Source organism: Mustelus asterias, chromosome 5 (assembly GCF_964213995.1).
Source record: "Mustelus asterias chromosome 5, sMusAst1.hap1.1, whole genome shotgun sequence".
Classification (NCBI taxonomy): domain Eukaryota; kingdom Metazoa; phylum Chordata; class Chondrichthyes; order Carcharhiniformes; family Triakidae; genus Mustelus; species Mustelus asterias.
Window position 1 is genome coordinate 108,056,567 of NC_135805.1, and position 18,547 is coordinate 108,075,113.

The following is an 18,547-nucleotide window of genomic DNA, read 5'->3' on the forward strand; positions in this document are numbered from 1 at the left end:
TTCAGAAATAATTTGTTGGCTATAAAGCACTTTCTAATGTGGATATGGATTTATTTAGTTAATAAGTAAATACATATTATTTTCCTTTACATCTTTTCATTTCTATTTATCAGTGCAGAATCTCAAGTCCGGCATGTGCTCAGATTAAAGCAGATTAAATCATTCCTTCTTCAAGTAGGATTTCTCTTCCCCAGTTATCCTTTTTTTTTGCCAGCTGTTCAGCTAAGGGCTGCTTCTCTACACAAACCAACTTTGAATGTAATATAAGGATCAGATTACCGAACCCTTAAAGAGTCCCAAGAGCCTTTGAGCATAATTTCATCTTTCTGATCTACTGTAACCAGAATCTGTTTGTAGAATGTTGAACCAGAAACATACAACAGAAGTGAAGCCATCAACTTTAGAACAGTTTTATGCAATGTAGTCTTTTGCAGAAAACAAAAGACATTGTTTGCAACAAAATGAAAAATAAAGGAATATTTATATTTTTTCACTCTGAAAATTGGGATTAAAAAGTCTCCATATAGATTCTGTCAACTTTTATTAAAATTTAACATAATTTCAGTTCTACAGATGCCATGCGATCAAAACATGTTTACATTTTGAAAGCTGCAAAGTACAAAAGGAGTGCAGAGGATTTAAACTTAACCAAGTTACCAAACAGTCACACTCTAAACTGGCTTAGGATCTGAAGTGGTTTGTGTTGAATGAAAAGAGGTGCTATTCACAGTCAAAGTAAAAAAATACTTTCAAGAGAAGCATTACCTCTTATTCCACTACTGAATAACTTCCTTCCAATATATGGCAGAGGTGCACAACACGAGGCCCGTACGCTGATCCATTTCACACAGCTTTTGATGCACTGTTTAATTATTCAAAGGAACTGTTCCACCACTGCTGCATGAGAAATATGTATATAAGAAAACATCTTAGGGAAGAAAGGGCCATGTATCCCATTAAACCCATTCCTTTCATAACCTTGTGTACTATCACCACTATTTTGGATTGTAACGCATTTACTCAATTTTCTTTAAGGATAAACAGGTATTGCAAAATTTCTCCCAAATATAATCAAACAAACTACCAGTAAATCAAGTTATCAATCTTCATTCTTTAACCCTGACCATTACTTCCTACGGATGGATATCTTTGAATGAAATTGCCAGGCAGTATCAGTCGTACATGAATTATTGTTTACCAAAAATATTCCATCATTGCAGTGTCTGATCACCTCTCTGTTCTTTAATCCTGTATTTAACCAAATACATATCCAAATTTTTATGAAGGAATTAATCAGCATAGTATAAATTTTGGTTGTTAGCAATTTGCTCAATGGGTCCATTACTCCACCTGGTTAAAGTTGAACAATGGGTATGCTGGAAGGAGTTTCTGTGATAGAAGAATTTATTTTATGTTGCCACATTATTGCAAAACATTTTCAATTGTTCCACAAATTATTTATTAAATGCTCCTTAAGCCAATCAGATGTGCAAACATAGTTCAAAATATGGATTATAGCTGTGGGTAATTAACAAATAACAACATCATGGGTGGGATTCTCCCAAAAACATTCCAAGTGTCAAATGTGTGTAAAACTGGAGTTAATCTCACTGGTTTTTTTCAGCGGGACTTTCAAAATGAATCTCCCACACTCTGTGCATCACAGAGAACCCTACCGTGAATCTCATTAAAAATCCAGAGATGGGGCCTATTCCCACTGGGATAGAGCTGAGTGGGCAACTGCACATGCGCCAATCTGTCATAGCCGAGGTCAGCGCATGCGTCGTAGCCCCGCACTACCGGCCTCCCAATCGCTGGCCAGCTTGATGGCTGGCCAGCACAGCAACCCACCATCGCTGCCCCTCCAATTCCCCAACTCCCCCGATTGCTGTCCCCCTGGACTGATAGCCAAGTTCCGCACACATGAGGACGGCCTAAACCGGGATGTTGGATTTATGTCACATTATCAGTAACCCCCACAGCTTGCCTCCTGGACTTGCAGGCTGTCCTGTCTGGAGACAATACACATCTCTTTAACCTGTGCTTAATGCTCCCTCCACCCACATTGCCTGTATCTTTAAGATCTGGTTGGCTGTAGGGATTCGCATTCTAATCAGTATTCTGTAACTTGATTTTTGTGTCTCTGTGCCCTGTTTGAGAGCACATTTCCACTCCATCTGACGAAGGAACAGCGCTCCGAAAGCTAATGGTATTTGCTACCAAATAAACCTGTTGGACTTTAACCTGGTGTTGTTAAAACTCTTACTGTGTTCCCCTGGACTTATCCAGGCAAGCCCCGACACTCCCCTCCACCATGGCAGGCCGATCCCCACCCACCCCTCAACCCCGATGGATAGCCCCAGTCACTGGCCTCCCTCCCTCTGTCACTGCCGAATGCAAAGTGGCAGCAGGACCTCTCCCCCACCAGAGGACCAACCACCTATAGGCCCCACCTCCTTGGCACTGCCAGATGCCTGGTGGGCAATGCCAAAGTGCCCCCTGGACATTGCCACTTTGCTCCTTGAGCAGTGCTGGGGGCCAGGCTGGCACTGCCAAGCTGACAATGCTGAGGGTGCACCTAGAACATAGAACATTACAGCGCAGTACAAGCCCTTCGGCCCTCGATGTTGCGCCGACCAGTGGAACCAATCTAAAGCCCCTCTAATCTACACTATTCCAATATCAACTACCAAATGCGGCCGCACCAGAGTTTTGTACAGTTGCAGCATGACCTCCTGGCTCCGAAACTCAATCCCTCTGCCAATAAAAGCTAACACTCCGTACGCCTTCTTAACAACCCTATCAACCCAGGTGCCAACTTTCAGGGATCTATGCACATGGACACCCAGATCCCTCTGTTCATCCACACTACCAAGTATCTTACCATTAGCCCAGTACTCTGTAATCCTGTTACTCCTTCCAAAGTGAATCACCTCACACTTTTCCGCATTAAACTCCATTTGCCACCTCTCAGCCCAGCTCTGCAGCCTATCTATGTCCCTCTGTAACCTGCCACTTCCCTCCGCACTGTCTACAACTCCCCCTTACCACCGACCTCCTAGGGAGCCTACCCCTTCACTTCAGCAGGGTCGGGTCACCAGCTCCCTGCTAGTGGGGAGCTGTTATAAATCCCACTGGAGTGAAATACTCATGACTGGGCGGGGGGATGGAGGGGGGCGGGGGGGGGGGGGGGGGGGGGGGGGTAGAGAGGAGGAGAAGCCAGTGGGCCCGGAGACTTCAGTGCCAGGCCTGCTAATAACATGCAAGTCCTCATTTGAATAAATTATGCAACTCTGCGCCGATTTCTGGCACTCAGTGGGGAGCTTCTGCTCGAGTCTCCCGGCCTGCTGTGCTGCTGGGAAAATCGCCCCCCTATTTTAGGATTTGGGAAGATTTCAGCTGAGTTGAAACATAGTAATTACAACGTAGAAATAAGCCAATCAGCCCAAAAAGTTCATGTATTTATCCTCCACACAAGTAGTCTTAATCTGATGTGCCAGTCCGGTTCCAATATCTCTTTATTTCCTTTTCTTTGAATAATTCATCTAAGCTTTTTTTTAATTCATTCGTGGGCTCTGGTGGTCACTGGCTAAGCTAACATTGCCCTCGAAAAGGTGGTGGTGAACTGCCTTCTTGAATCATTGCAGTCTATGTGATGTAGATACACCCACACTGCTGTTAGGGAGGGCGTTCCAGGATTTTGACCCAGCAACAGTGAATTAATGATGATATATCTCCAAGTCAGGATGGTGAGTGGCTTGGAGGGGAACCTCCGGGTGGTGGTGTTCCCATGTGTCTGCCCTTGTCCTTCTAGATGGTACAGTAAGAAGTCTCACAACACCAGGTTAAAGTCCAACAGGTTTATTTGGTAGCAAATACCATAAGCTTTAACCATATCGCTCCATGTCGGAGGTCGGTGGTAAGGGGGAGTTGTAGACAGTGCGGAGGGAAGTGGCAGGTTACAGAGGGACATAGATAGGCTGCAGAGCTGGGCTGAGAGGTGGCAAATGGAGTTTAATGCGGAAAAGTGTGAGGTGATTCACTTTGGAAGGAGTAACAGGATTACAGAGTACTGGGCTAATGGTAAGATACTTGGTAGTGTGGATGAACAGAGGGATCTGGGTGTCCATATGCATAGATCCCTGAAAGTTGGCACCCGGGTTGATAGGGTTGTTAAGAAGGCGTACGGAGTGTTAGCTTTTATTGGCAGAGGGATTGAGTTTCGGAGCCAGGAGGTCATGCTGCAACTGTACATACCATAACCATAAGCTTCTAGATGGTAGCAGTTCTGGGTTTGGAAGGTGCTGTCTAAAGAGTCTTGGTTAGTTGTTGCAATGCATCTTATAGACAGTATACACTGCTGCCATTGTGCGTCAGTGGTGGAGGGAGTGAATGTTCGTGGATGGGGTGTCAATCAAGCCGGCTGTTTTGTCCTGAATGGTGTGAAGCGTCTTGAGTGTTGCTGGAGCTACGTTCATCCAAGCAAGTAGAAAATATTGCATCACACTCCTGACTTGTGCCTTGTGGTTGTTGAACAGGCTCTGGGGAATCAGGAGGCGAATTACTCACATCAGGGTTCTTAGCCTCTGACCTACCATTGTAGCCACAGCATTTATATGGCTGATCCAGTTGAGTTTCTGCTCAATGGTAATCCGCAGGGTGTCAATGGTGTGGTATTCAGTGATGGTAGTTCAGTTGGCTGAACAGCTGGTTAGTGATGCAGAGTGATGCCAACGGCGCGGGTTCAATTCCCATACCGGCTTTGGTTATTCATAGATGCCTGCCTTCCCAACTTTGCCCCTACCACGAGGTGTGGCGATCCTCAGGTTAAATCAACACCTGTCAGCTCTTCCCCTGAAAGACAGCCTATGTTCATCACGGACAATGCAACTTTACCTTGAATGTCAAGGAGTGATGGCTAGATTCTTTCTTCTTGGAGATGGCCTGGCACTTGTGTGGCATGAATGTTACTTGCCACTACTTCAGTGTCTGAGGAGTCACAAATGGTGCTGAACATTGTGCAATTATCAGCAAACATCCCCTTTTCTAACCTTATAATGGAAGGAAGGTTATGATGAAGCAGCTGAAGATGGTTTTGCCGAGGACATTACCCTGAGCAAATCCTGCAATGATGTGCTGGAACGGAGTTGATTGACCTGCAAAAATCACAATCTTTATGCTAGATATGACTTCAACCAGTTCAATAGTAATAGTGTGTTCCACAGTCTCACAATTCTGATTTTCCTGTTCTTTGTCCTAAATCTTTCCATGCCATCTTATACCAATGTTCCCTTAGATACTGGAACTGTTTCTCTACTCCCCTCATCCTTTTTTGGTTATTTTAAACATATATTAAGTCATCTCTTAATCTCCTTATTCACAAAGAAAGCGACTGTACAATTTTCTTTGCAACTGCATTTCATTATGCCGAACAGAATATTACTGAATTTCCACCCGACTCTCTCTATTACTCCATCACCTTTCCTGCAATGTAGAGCCAAAAAATGGACAAATATCCACCAGGTGGGCTTATAAAAATTCATCTTTCCCTCTCAACTTTTATTCGCCACCTCCTGCCATTAAAGTTCTCAAAGTTCCAAAATAAATTTAATTTTCTTTAATGGATACTTTCACCCTTTTTTTGTTCTCCTCTTACCTACAATCAGCATTTAACAACAACTTGTGTTTCTATTGCTCCTGTTATGTCGTAAAATGTCCTAAGGCATTTCACAGAAGCCTTAACACCCAGTCACATAAGGAGATAACAGGACAGGTGACTAATGCTTGGTCAAAGAAATAGGTGCTCATCAAAACCTTAAAGGTCCAGGAAAAGTTCAAGAAGCAGACAGTTAGGGAGGGAATACCAGAGTTTAGGGCCTAGGCAGTTGGATGCACAGTCAGCTATGGTGAAGCAATTAAAATCAGACATGCACAAGAAGCCAGAATTGGAGGAGGCAGTTATCGCGAAGGCGTGTAAAGCTCGAGGGGGTTACAGAGATACTGAGGGGCAATGCCACAGAGGGATTTGAAAACAAGGATTAGAATTTTAAAGGTGAGGTATTGATGAATCAGGAGTCAATGTAGGTCAGCATGCAGAAGAGCAGGACGAACAGGACTTGGTGCAAGTTAGGATATGGGCAGCAAAGTTCCTGATAAATTCCAGTTTTTGTAAACTGACCTGTACCTAGACCACTTCCAAGGTACTCAAGTCAACAATTGAAAGATACAAGAGTGGACCAGGGAAACTTGCAACGAACATTCCCACATTTCTTGATTCCAATCCCCAGCCCAACCTCATCTACTATGAGCAGTGTGACTGAGAATAGAAATTCTCCATGACTGGTAGGTGAGGATCCATGCCCCACCATAGATTTTTTTTCTGGGATTATCCATAGATACCATTTTTGCCAATGTTTCCTTGTTGAAATAGACTACATTTTAACTTTTATGGTTACACAATACTGTTTTGGACCATTTAAAAAATTTGTGTAGCTCATGAAGATGAGGAAGGACAGTGTCACAGAATGGAACTGTTCTTAGTTCACATATCCAGTGCAAGAATTAACCACTCTAACTGATGTGCACAGGAACTGTTGGATAAAAAAAAGACCAAGGGCCAAATAGTTCACCTTTTACCATCTTAATAGTCATATAATACAACAGCAAAAGTTGCTGACAAATCATAGTAATAAATCTCACCAATCTCTCACTAATTTTTACAGATGCACCATAGAAAGCATCCTTTCTGGATGTATCACAGTTTGGTATGGCTCCTCCTCTGACCAAGACCATAAGAAACTGCAAGGGTTGTGAACGTAGCCCAGTCCATCATGCAAACCAGCCTCCCATCCATTGACTCCGTCTTCACTTCCCGCTGCCTCGGAAAAGCAGCCAGCATAATTAAGGGCCCCACACACCCCGGACATGCTCTCTTCCACCTTCTTCCGCTGGGAAAAAGATACAAAAATCTGAGAACACGTACCAACTGACTCAAGCCTGGTGCCTGCTGCCACCAGGCTTCTGAATGGACCTACCATACATTAAGCTGATCTTTCTCTACATCCTATCGGTAACTGCAGCACTATATTGTGCACCCTCTCCTTGCCTTCTCCCCTATGTACTCAATGAATAGTATGTTTTGTCTGTATAGTACGCAAGAAATAATACTTTTCACTATATCCCAATACATGTGACAATAATAAATCAAATTAAATAAAATGAAATGCCTATCAAATATTTCAGAGAAACCCTACAGTGCAGAAAGAGGCCTTTCGGCCCATCGAGTCTGCACCAACCACAATCCCACCCAGGCCCTACCCCCATATCCCTTCATATTTTACCCGCTAATCCCTCTCATCTACGCATCCCAGAACACTAAGAGGCAATTTTTTTTTTTAGCATAGCCAATCAACCTAACCCGCACATCTTTGGACCACAACAATAGTCCACAACAAACTCAGACTTGTTGCAAGGAAAAACCCAGAGATGGAGAGCTTTGGAAAGCAGAGATCCAAAATCACCTTTTCCTCCCAGGCATGCTACCCTTGTCACACATCATATCTCATTGCACATATATTATTTTTACAGTATATTCTAGCCCATGACACAACAGATTTGGAAGTATGGATATTTTGGCTTTGAGCCCGAATGTCTGGAATTTATACTTTCAGTTGATATGTTCAAGGGCATTTTCAGATAACAGAGATTTGGATCTTTAGAGGACTTCTTGCAGAACATAAAATTATATTAGCCCTTTTTGAGGGTCATTCAGTATTTATCTCTGCATCAAATATTGGCCTTGATCATAGTCTGAAATTATCAAATGTCTGCTAAATGCAGAACAATAGTTTTTTTAAAAATTTGAGAGAGTTTACCCATCCTGCTGAACAGATAAATTAGTACAATCAGTAATGCACACATAAAATTATATAAACCATCAACACTGGCAATTCCCACTCCCACTTGAGGTACACATTTGAGACCAGACCAGTGAACTAAGATGAATCTTCTCAGAGTGTTAATGGAAGTGAAACACAGCATTTCAGGACACTCAAGAATTTAAGCTGGTATGATATTGTCAGCCGGCCTACTAACACTTTGGTGCTTCAATAGGCACCATAGAATTTTATGAACTTTGTCGAATTTACTTGACTTGCAGCAAGTGTGAGAAAAGTGAATAATTACAAACAAAATTAAATTCTGAAATGCTCCTTTCAAATAAAGCAAAAAAAACTTTATGGTACATCAATCTGAATTTGTAATCAGTCGCATTTAACTCTGACAGGTTGCATTCCCCAAGTAACAACACAACATAAGATCCATAGCTTTCTGGAGAGCTTGATCTACATAGAAAAAAGTGCACTTTTTGAACAGGATTCCATTCTGAGGGGGAACAGATTAGAAACCAAACATTGCTGCAGATGGTAAACTGATGTTACAGAGTCGAGATACTCAATTTCCTCACTAATACCCCATCTGACCCAATATTACTGGTGCATGTTATGTGAATGGTAACAGTTCTCTGGTACCTTACTTAAAAGCACAAGCCTAATCAGTGAGTGTTTTCAGGATGTTGGACTATGGGATCAGAGTCAAACCCATGTTCCATATTTCCTGTGACCATTTACACCTGCTCTGGACCTATCTTTTGTTAGCCACGATCAAACACTGTTCCTTTGCACCATCATGGTTTTTCATAGAATCATAGAATCCCTACAGTCCATCAAGCCTGCACCAACAACAATCCCACCCAAGTCGTATCCCTGTAACCCCATGTATTTACCCTGCCAATCCCCCTGACACTAAGGGGCAATTTAGTATGGTCAACCTAACCCGCACATTTTTGGACTGTCATTTAATCATTCCTGTCCTCCATCCCATCACAGATATTCCTTTTTGATCTTTTTCTGCCTCCATATTTGCTTAAAAACTGTCCATCCCAAACATCATCGAGTTGCGATAGTTTTGAATTATTTTTATAAACTGTGAGCATCACTGGCAAAGCAAGTGCCCATCATTAATTGCCCTTGAGAAGGTGGTGGCAACCCACCTTTGGGTACTGCTGAAGTCCATCTTGTGTAGGTACATCTACAGTGTTGTTAGGCAGTTCCAGGCTTTTAACACTGAGACAGTATAAAGGAACTATGTTATAGTTCCAAGTCAAGATGGTGAGTAGCTTGGAGGGAATCTACAGGTTGTGGTGTTTCCATGTGTCTGCAGTGCTTGTCCTACTAGGTGGTGATGGCTGCAGGTTTGGAGGGTGCTGTTGAACGATCCTTAGTGAGTTGCTGCAGAGCATCTTGTAGATGGAATACACTCTTGCCACCTAGCCTTGGGTGATGGAGGAAGTGAATGCTTAAGATAGTGGATGAGGGCATCAATCAAGCAGGCTGCTTTGTCCTGGATTTTGTCGACCTTTGAGAGAATTCTATCACACTACAGAATTGTGACTTGTAGCTGATGGACAGACTTTGGGGAGTCAGGAGCTGAGTTACTTGCTGCAGAATTCCCAGTCTCTGACCTACTCTTTTAGCCACAGTACTTATGTGAGTGGTCCACTTAAGATCTGGTCAGTGGTAGCCCTTCTGGATGTTGATGGTGGGGAATTCAAAGATGGTAATGCTATTGAATGTCAAAGGAAAAGGTGAGTTTTTCTGCCACTGGAGATGGTCATTGCCTTTCACTGTGTGGTGCAAATGTTACTTACCACTTATGTTGTCTAGGTCATATTGCATATGGACATGGATTGCTTCAGTATCTGAGGACCTGCGAATGTAATCAGCAAACATCACCACTTCTGACCTTATGACGGAGGGAAGGTCATGAAGAAGTTGGGCTTAGGACACTACCCTAAGGAACTCCTGCAGCGATATCCTGGGACTTAGATAACTGGTTTCCAACAACCCACAATCATCGTCCTCAAGGCTAGGTGTGACTCCAATCAGTTGAAAGTTCTCCCTGATTTCCATTGATTTCAATTTTATTAGGGCTTCTTGATGCCACACACAGTTAAAATCTGAACTAGTGTCAAGGGTACTTACCCTCACCTTATGGGCCAGATTCTCTGACCTCACCCGCAACTAGGATTCACCAGTCCAGCTGCTCTGAATGGAAATTTGGTTGAGCGCCAAATTCTCTGTTCTTGCTGGCAGTAAAGAATCTGGCCCTATGTCTGGAATTGAGCTCTTTTGTCCATGTTTGGACCAATGCTGTAATCAGGCCATCAATCTGAATGTAAACTCTGCTTCTGTATCCACAGGTATTGTCTAACCTGCTGAGGATTTCCAGAATTGTTTAAGTTGATAATGTAATTATTTTTAAGTAATGAAAATTGACAGAATTTGTTTGATGCAATATACTTTTAGTTTTACACACAAAATTCCTCACCCAATTATCCCTTCCAATATCCTCCAACTTTAGATGCGAGTACTAGGACGGACGGTAGCACAGTGGTTAGCACTGCTGCTTCACAGCTCCAGGGACCTGGGTTCGATTCCCGGCTTGGGTCACTGTCTGTGTGGAGTTTGCACATTCTCCTCGTGTCTGCGTGGGTTTCCTCTGGATGCTCCGGTTTCCTCCCACAGTCCAAAGATGTGCGGTTTAGGTTGATTGGCTATGCTAAAAATTGCCCCTTAGAGTCCTGGGATGCGTAGGTTAGAGGGATTAGTGGGTAAAATATGTAGAGATATGGGGGTAGGGTCTGGGTGGGATTGTGGTTGGTGCAGACTCGATGGGCCGAATGGCCTCTTTCTGTGCTGTAGGGTTTCTAAGATTCTAAGATTACTGTAAGGTTGTGGCATTTAGCAGATACTGGTCATACCAACAGACTATCTAGAATGAGTGTTCTCAACCAGTGTCATGACTTGTAAGCATCCATGAACAAATTTCAAGCAAAAACATAAAATGCTGGAAAATCTCAACAGGTCTGATAGCATCTGTGAAGAGAGAATAGAGCCAATATTCCATAGACGCTGTCAGACCTGCTGAGATTTTCCAGACTTTTCTGTTTTTGTTTCAGGATTGGCCACATCAAATGCAGATGTGGTAGCACAGTGGTTAGCACAGCTGCTTCACAGCTCCAGGGACCTGGGTTCGATTCCTGACTTGGATCACTGTCTGTGTGGAATTTGCACATTCTCCTTGTGTCTGCGTGGTTTCCTCCGGGTGCTCCAGTTTCCTCCCACAGTCCAAAGACGTGCGGGTTAGGTTGATTGGCCGTGCTAAAATTGCCCTTAGTGTCCTGAGATGTGTAGGTTAGAGGGGTTAGCGAGTAATTATGCAGGGATATGGGGGTAGGGCCTGGGTGGGATTGTGGTCGGTGCAGACTCGATAGGCCAAATGGCTTCTTTCTGCATTGTAGGGTTTCTATGATTAGATCATCTGCAGTAATTTACTTTTAGCAAATTACAAGGCTATGCTAAAAATAAACAATGGAAACTCTTGTTTCATCTGTCATCTCAGTCTGCTGTCTTGCTGGTAAATCAACATTGTATAACTCCCACGTCTGCATTTGATGTGGCCAATCCTGTTGGCTAGTTTCTTTGGCACTTTGACTTTGCATCATCCATTCAATCAATGCATCATTTACAGATGGGGCCAGGTTGGGGTTGTCAATGTGCTTCAGACATTGCTAATTAAGGTGACAGGGTGCACAGAGAGAGTTGATAAGAAAATAGGCTAACAGACCTCAACATTCTCAGAACATACATAAGACTGAGTATATTGCGCAATGAGATAGGATTAGTTATGACCTCATTGTGAAGGTGTCCCTCAGTAGCAGAGATCATAATATGATTGAATTTTACATTCAATGTTAGGGAGAGAAGTTTGGGTCTAAGGCTAGTATTTTAAACTTAAATGAGGGCAATTATAAGGGCATGAAAGCAGAGCTAGCTAAAGTGAACTAGCAAATTAGGTTAAGGATCAATAGAGATGCAGTGCAGATATTTAAAGGGATATTTCAGAATTCACCGAATAGATGAGAAAGAAAACTTCCAAGGGAAGAACACACCATCTGTGGTTAAGTAAAAAAATTAAAGACAGTATCAAATTTAAAGAAAATCATATGATTGCACAAAGATGGGTGGCAGGTCAAAAGATTGGACAGAGCATTTAAAAAAAAGGAAAGAATGAGTAAAAGATTAGTAAGGAGGGGAAAATAAGAGTATGACAGAAAGTTAGCTGGAAACACAAAGACAGATAGTAAGAATTTCTATAGATATTTTAAAAAGAAAAGTGTTAACAAAGTGAGTGTTGGTCCTATAGAAAGTGAGTCTGGGGAAATAAGCATGGAAAATAGGAGATGGCAGATGAATTAACAGGCATTTTGCACTGATCTTCACAACAGAGGATACAGGTAACACCTCAGAAATAGCTGTAAATCAGGGAATTGGAAAGAGGGAAGAACTCAATACAATTACAATCACCAGGTCCTGATGGACTTCATCCTAAGGTCTTAAAAGAAGTGGTTAATGAGACAGTTGATGCATCTGGTTTTAATTTTCCACAATTCCCTAGAAAGGTTCCATTAGATTGGAAAATAGCAAATTTGTTCAAAAAGGGAGTGAGACAGAAAGCAGGAAACCACAAGACAATTTGCATAACATCTGTCATAGGGAAAATGATAGAATCTATTATTAAAGACATAACAGGGCACTTGGAAAAATTCAAAGTAATCAGATAGAGTCAACATGGTTTTCTGAAAGGGAAATCGTGTTTAAGCAATGCTGCTTAAACAGGAGGGGCTGAATAGCTACTCCTGCTCCTAATTCATATATACATGGTCACAAATCTCTTAAATACTTGACTGCAGTGAAACTACCTTTGGATCTCAGATAGCAGAGACTCAGGAAGTAAAAACAAGGTGGAGCATGGGTAGAAAAGAGCAACAGGGAGAAAAAGAATAAAAAACAGCATTGATAAAAGCCAAATAAGAAAAACAAAGAGACCAGGAGAAAGAAAATTTGCAAAGGCAGGTGTCAAGAGCAGCACGGAGGAGACAAGAAATGCACCCAGTATAAGCAATTGGTGTTAACAAATTTTATGTGATTAAACGTGTATGTACAGGAGCAAAAATAAAGAATGGCAACAGTTTCAGTATCTACATTTCTTTGTGTGTATTTATATTTATGTGCATACAGAAAATAAAGCCAAAATGAAGGGAGAAAGGTTGCAATCATGATAGGATGGCAGTTAAATGTCAGATGGTGATTAGCACGAGTTTTAGAGTCACACCGTAACAAGACCTGAACAATAGGCCTGTTACAGATGTAATTGTGTACATCACTTTCAGCTTTCATGGCCCTAAAACGCAGATTAATGTGAAATTGAGAAGCAATCACAATTGCCTAGTTCAATTTTCAAATCATTCAATTTCACTCAGGCAGATAAGCACATTATTATTATAGATTGCATCATTTTTTTAAAAACTGCTCGCATTTAGCCAGTTTAAGCAATGGGAAAAATAAATTTTAAATATCTAATCTTAATATCTCAGAACAAAAATAATTTTGTAACACCGCTATATTTTGATTACATTGGTTTCCATCAAAATTATTGTGGGAAGAAAGGAGAGAAGACAAATATAGCCCAAGGATATCACAGGGTATGTAGGCACTGCGACAGAGTAAGACTTAAAGTCTGCAAGCACCTTAGTTGGAGCACCAAACGCTACTTCAGCAGATTTGAGGTTTTGTGCAGATGAACATAAAAGACTGCGGCTTCAACAAAATGGTGTGCCCTTTAGTTAATACTTCTCAATAGATTTTTGGTAATTCAATTCTGATTTTGTACATCTACAAAATGTTGAAGCAACTCATATGTTTACATTCATAGGGATATTTAATATGTTACACTCACATTAATATGGCAATAAAGTTCAACTAGGCTACATTAATTGATGTTCACCACATTGAGAAAACATTTCAGTATGATTGGGTGCAGATGTTAAGTATTGCAGTGCTTGGGTCATCGCATGACAACCTGAAACTCAAAAGTCCCACTCACTTAATTTTAGGACTGGGGAAACAGTTACTTCTCACTTTTCCTAATTAGAAGTTCCAATTTCCCCTTTTATCATAGAAAGAGAGATTCTTTAAAAAAAAAACAAACCCAGAGTGAAAATGAGCAAGAAAATTGGACAAATAAATAAACAGGTGAACAAAACACAGCAAAGAAGACAAAGGAGGTAGCCCACTTCAGCACTGAAATTAAGCAGTAGAATACTAACCTCAATATATCCCATTAGAAATTCTATAAATGCTGTAACACTCTTTTTCCAATGGAAGTTGTTTTATACTGCCACTGATTACAATGGGCCCTTTAAGCTTAAAGTTCAGGGGGGGTTGCAGTTGAGTCACTGGGGAAGTTTCCAGGGCTACTTGCATTTGTATAACATTACTGTGTAAGAATAATTTTTAAACCCTGTAATTTCCAATAATTAACTCTAAGGCATGCTCACATGAAGATAGTTATATCAAGTTGTGGCTTGCAAGTACCAAGTACTCTGCTTTGGAATTCATCAAAATAATCTGTCGTCTTGGTCAACCCCCTCACACCTCCTCCTCCTCACATCTCTTTCTACTCACACATACCATCACGCTTATTATTCCCTAATTAGGTACTTTAGAGAAATTCTAGCAGTGCCAAAGCACAAACATATTAATGTTTGACAAGCAACAAATTTTAGGTTCATGTGGTGGAATTTCCCCAGTGCATAATGCATGAAGAAAAAATTCCACTGAAAACCTAAATTACTGTGGCACCGGCTCCTTTTTACAGAGCATATATCAGTGCATACAATTTATAATTGCGAATAAAACAAATCAGAATAATCCACATGACTATCAAAAATGAAAGGGAGAAAAGGGAAAGAAAAACAAATGATAGAGAGAATGTTAGATATAATATTGTTATCTTTCAGAAATTGTTTGGATATAGTACCCACAGCGATCCTGCTTTATGTTTCTGTAAGCCAGGTTGTTGGCAATACAAGAGAAAACCTTTTCACATTACTGTCACTAGTGTCACCTCCAGGTACACAAGTCTTACCCAGTCAAACCACTTCAGGTTAGAAACTTACTAGCCTGTATTCATCCTACTGTTGCTGGTGATTTGACCTTGGTCACAGGCATGGTGTCATGACATTAAATAACATTATAATGCAAATGTGAGACACTGGGCTGCCTCGGCACCTGTTCTGGCACATGCTTGAATTTCACTTAAAATTCAAGAACATGACATGAATCAATCTCCTGTGATGTCATCATAGAGTGGGAAAACTTGCTGGTTAATAATAATTTTGGTTATAAAAAACATTGACAAAAAAATATTACATGAGGTAAGAAGAGAGATTTAAAACTTCTGGATGTCCCAAAGCACTCTACAGTCCATGAAGTACTTGGAAGTGTAGTCACTGTTGTAATGTCAGACATTTAGGAGCCAAATTTGCCCTATTAGTCATATGCCCTACAAATAGCAATAAGGTAATAGTCAAGTAATCTGTTCTAATGATGTTGGTTGAACGATAAATATTGGCTCAGATACTCTCCTGTTCTTCTCATAGTGAAAGAATCTTTTACATCCATCTGAGGGTGAAGATGAGGTTTTGTTTTAGCATCTGATATTACAGGAGCTGTTACAAAATGTGAACTCTATACTCTCAATTTTTAACATTTATTGATAGAAAGAATCTACATGAGGCCCAGGAGTAGGTCACTTAACGTCTCAAAGCTTTCCTGTCATTCAGTTAGATCACGCTTGTCCAAATCACAGTCCACGGGCTCCTCAATGTGGCCCCTGGATTGAAAGTTCCCGGTAAGAAGGGTCAGCAAGTTTGAAGATTTCTGCAGGGGACTGCAGGGGTATAGATGTTTCAGTAAGTGTAGGGAAGCTGGTAAAAGAGGTGGAGGAGTGGCACTGTTAATCAAGGAGAGTGTAACGGCTGCAGAAAGGCATTTCGAAGGGGATCTGCCTACAGAGGTAATATGGGCTGAGGTTAGGAATAGGAAAGGAGCGGTCACGTTATTCGGAGTTTACTATAGGCCCCCAAATAGTAATAGAGATGTGGAGCAAGAAATTGCTAAGCAGATTATGGATAGGTGTGGAGGTTACAGGGTAGTTGTCATGGGGGACTTTAACCTTCCAAATATTGATTGGAACCTTTATAGGTCGAATAGTTCGGATGGGGCAATTTTTGTGCAGTGTGTGCAGGAGGGGTTCCTGACACAATATGTGGATAAGCCGACAAGAGGTGGGGCCACATTGGATTTGGTAATGGGAAGTGAACCAGGCCAAGTGTTGGATTTGATTGTGGGAGAGCACTTTGGAGATAGTGACCACAATTCGGTGTCTTTTGTTATTGCAATGGAGAGGGATAGGGCCGTACGGCAGGGCATCGTTTACAATTGGGGGAGAGGTAATTATGATGCAATCAGGTGGGAATTAGGAAGCATAGGATGGGAACAAAAATTGTCAGGCAAAGGCACTAATGATAAGTGGAACTTTTTCAAGGAAAAAATACTGCGTGTCCTTGATAGGTATGTCCCTGCCAGGCAGAGAGGAAATGGCCAAGTGAGGGAACCATGGTTCACAAAAGAGGTGGAATGTCTTGTCAAGAGGAAGAAGGAAGCGTATGTTAGGTTGAGAAAACAAGGTTCAGTTGGCTCGATGGAGGGTTACAAGTTAGCAAGAAATGAGCTGAAAAAGGGGCTTAGGAGAGCTAGGAGGGGGCATGAGAAGTCCTTGGCGGGTCGGATCAAGGAAAACCCCAAGGCTTTTTACTCTTATGTGAGGAATAAAAGAATGACCAGGGTGAGGCTGGGGCCGGTCAAGGACGGCAGTGGGAATTTGTGCATGGAGTCAATAGAGATAGGAGAGGCGATGAATGAATACTTTTCTTCGGTGTTCACCAAGGAGAGGGGCCATGTTTTTGAGGAAGAGAGGGTGTCACAGGCTGATAGGCTGGAGGAAGTAGATGTTCGCAGGGAAGATGTACTAGCAATTTTGAATAAACTGAAAGTTGATAAGTCCCCTGGGCCTGATGAAATATACCCTAGGATTCTTTGAGAGGCAAGGGATGAGATTGCAGAGCCTTTGGCTTTGATCTTTGCGTCCTCACTGTCCACGGGGGTGGTGCCAGAGGACTAGAGAGTGGCGAATGTTGTTCCTCTGTTTAAGAAAGGGAATAGAAATGACCCTGGTAATTATAGGCCGGTTAGTCTTACTTCAGTGGTCGGTAAGTTGATGGAAAAGGTCCTTAGGGATAGGATTTACGACCATTTAGAAAGATGCAGCTTAATCCGGGATAGTCAGCACGGATTTGTGAAGGGCAAGTCTTGCCTCACAAATTTGATAGAACTTTTTGAGGAGGTAACTAAGTGTGTAGATGAAGGTAGTGCAGTTGATGTCATATACATGGATTTTAGTAAGGCGTTTGATAAAGTCCCCCACGGTCGGCTTATGAAGAAAGTAAAGATGTGTGGGATAGAGGGAAGTTTGGCCGATTGGATAGGTAACTGGCTATCTAACAGAAGACAGAGGGTGGTGGTGGATGGAAAATTTTCGGACTGGAAACCGGTTACCAGCGGAGTGCCACAGGGATCAGTGCTTGGTCCTCTGCTATTTGTAATTTTTATAAATGACTTGGAGGAGGGGGCTGAAGGGTGGATCAGTAAATTTGCTGATGACACCAAGATTGGTGGAGTAGTGGATGAGGTGGAGGGCTGTTGTAGGCTGCAAAGAGATATAGATAGGATGCAGAGCTGGGCTGAAAAATGGCAAATGGAGTTTAACCCTGACAAATGCGAGGTGATTCATTTTGGTAGGACAAATTTAAATGTGGATTACAGGGTCAAAGGTAGGGTTCTGAAGAATGTGGAGGAACAGAGAGATCTTGGGGTCCATATCCACAGATCTCTGAAGGTTGCCACTCAAGTGGATAGAGCCGTGAAGAAGGCCTATAGTGTGTTGGCGTTCATTAACAGGGGGTTTGAGTTTAAGAGCCGTGGGGTTATGCTGCAACTGTACAGGACCTTGGTGAGACCATATTTGGAATATTGTGTGCAGTTCTGGTCACCTCACTATAAGAAGGATGTGGAGACACTGGAAAGAGTGCAAAGGAGATTTACCAGGATGCTGCCTGGTTTGGAGGGTAGGTCTTATGAGGAAAGGTTGAGGGAGCTAGGGCTGTTCTCTTTGGAGCAGAGGAGGTTGAGAGGAGACTTGATAGAGGTTTATAAGATGATGAGGGGGATAGATAGAGTGAACGTTCAAAGACTATTTCCTCGGGTGAATGGAGCAGTAACTAGGGGGCATAACTATAGGGTTCGTGGTGGGAGATATAGGAAGGATGTCCGAGGTAGGTTTTTTACTCAGAGAGTGGTTGGGGTGTGGAGTGGACTGCCTGCAGGGATAGTGGAGTCAGAAACTTTAGGAACATTTAAGAAGCTATTGGATAGGCACATGGAGTACTTCGGGATGATAGGGAGGAAATAGCTTGATCTGGGTTTCAGACAAAGCTCGGCACAACATCGTGGGCTGAAGGGCCTGT

General features: G+C 42.1%; 1 protein-coding gene across 2 annotated transcripts in view; it reads right to left on the reverse strand.

Moving 5' to 3' along the window:
• LOC144493749 (putative E3 ubiquitin-protein ligase RNF144A-A) overlaps positions 1-18,547 on the reverse strand; it is an 86,744-nt gene that overhangs the window by 62,067 nt on the left and 6,130 nt on the right. The window contains exon 2 of one of the 2 annotated variants that reach the window (XM_078213190.1): positions 766-897. The exons of the other annotated variant lie outside the window; for it this stretch is intronic. The gene's annotated coding sequence lies outside the window, so the exon portion shown is untranslated. The remainder of the gene's footprint in view (positions 1-765; positions 898-18,547) is intronic. 2 annotated transcript variants of the gene reach the window in all.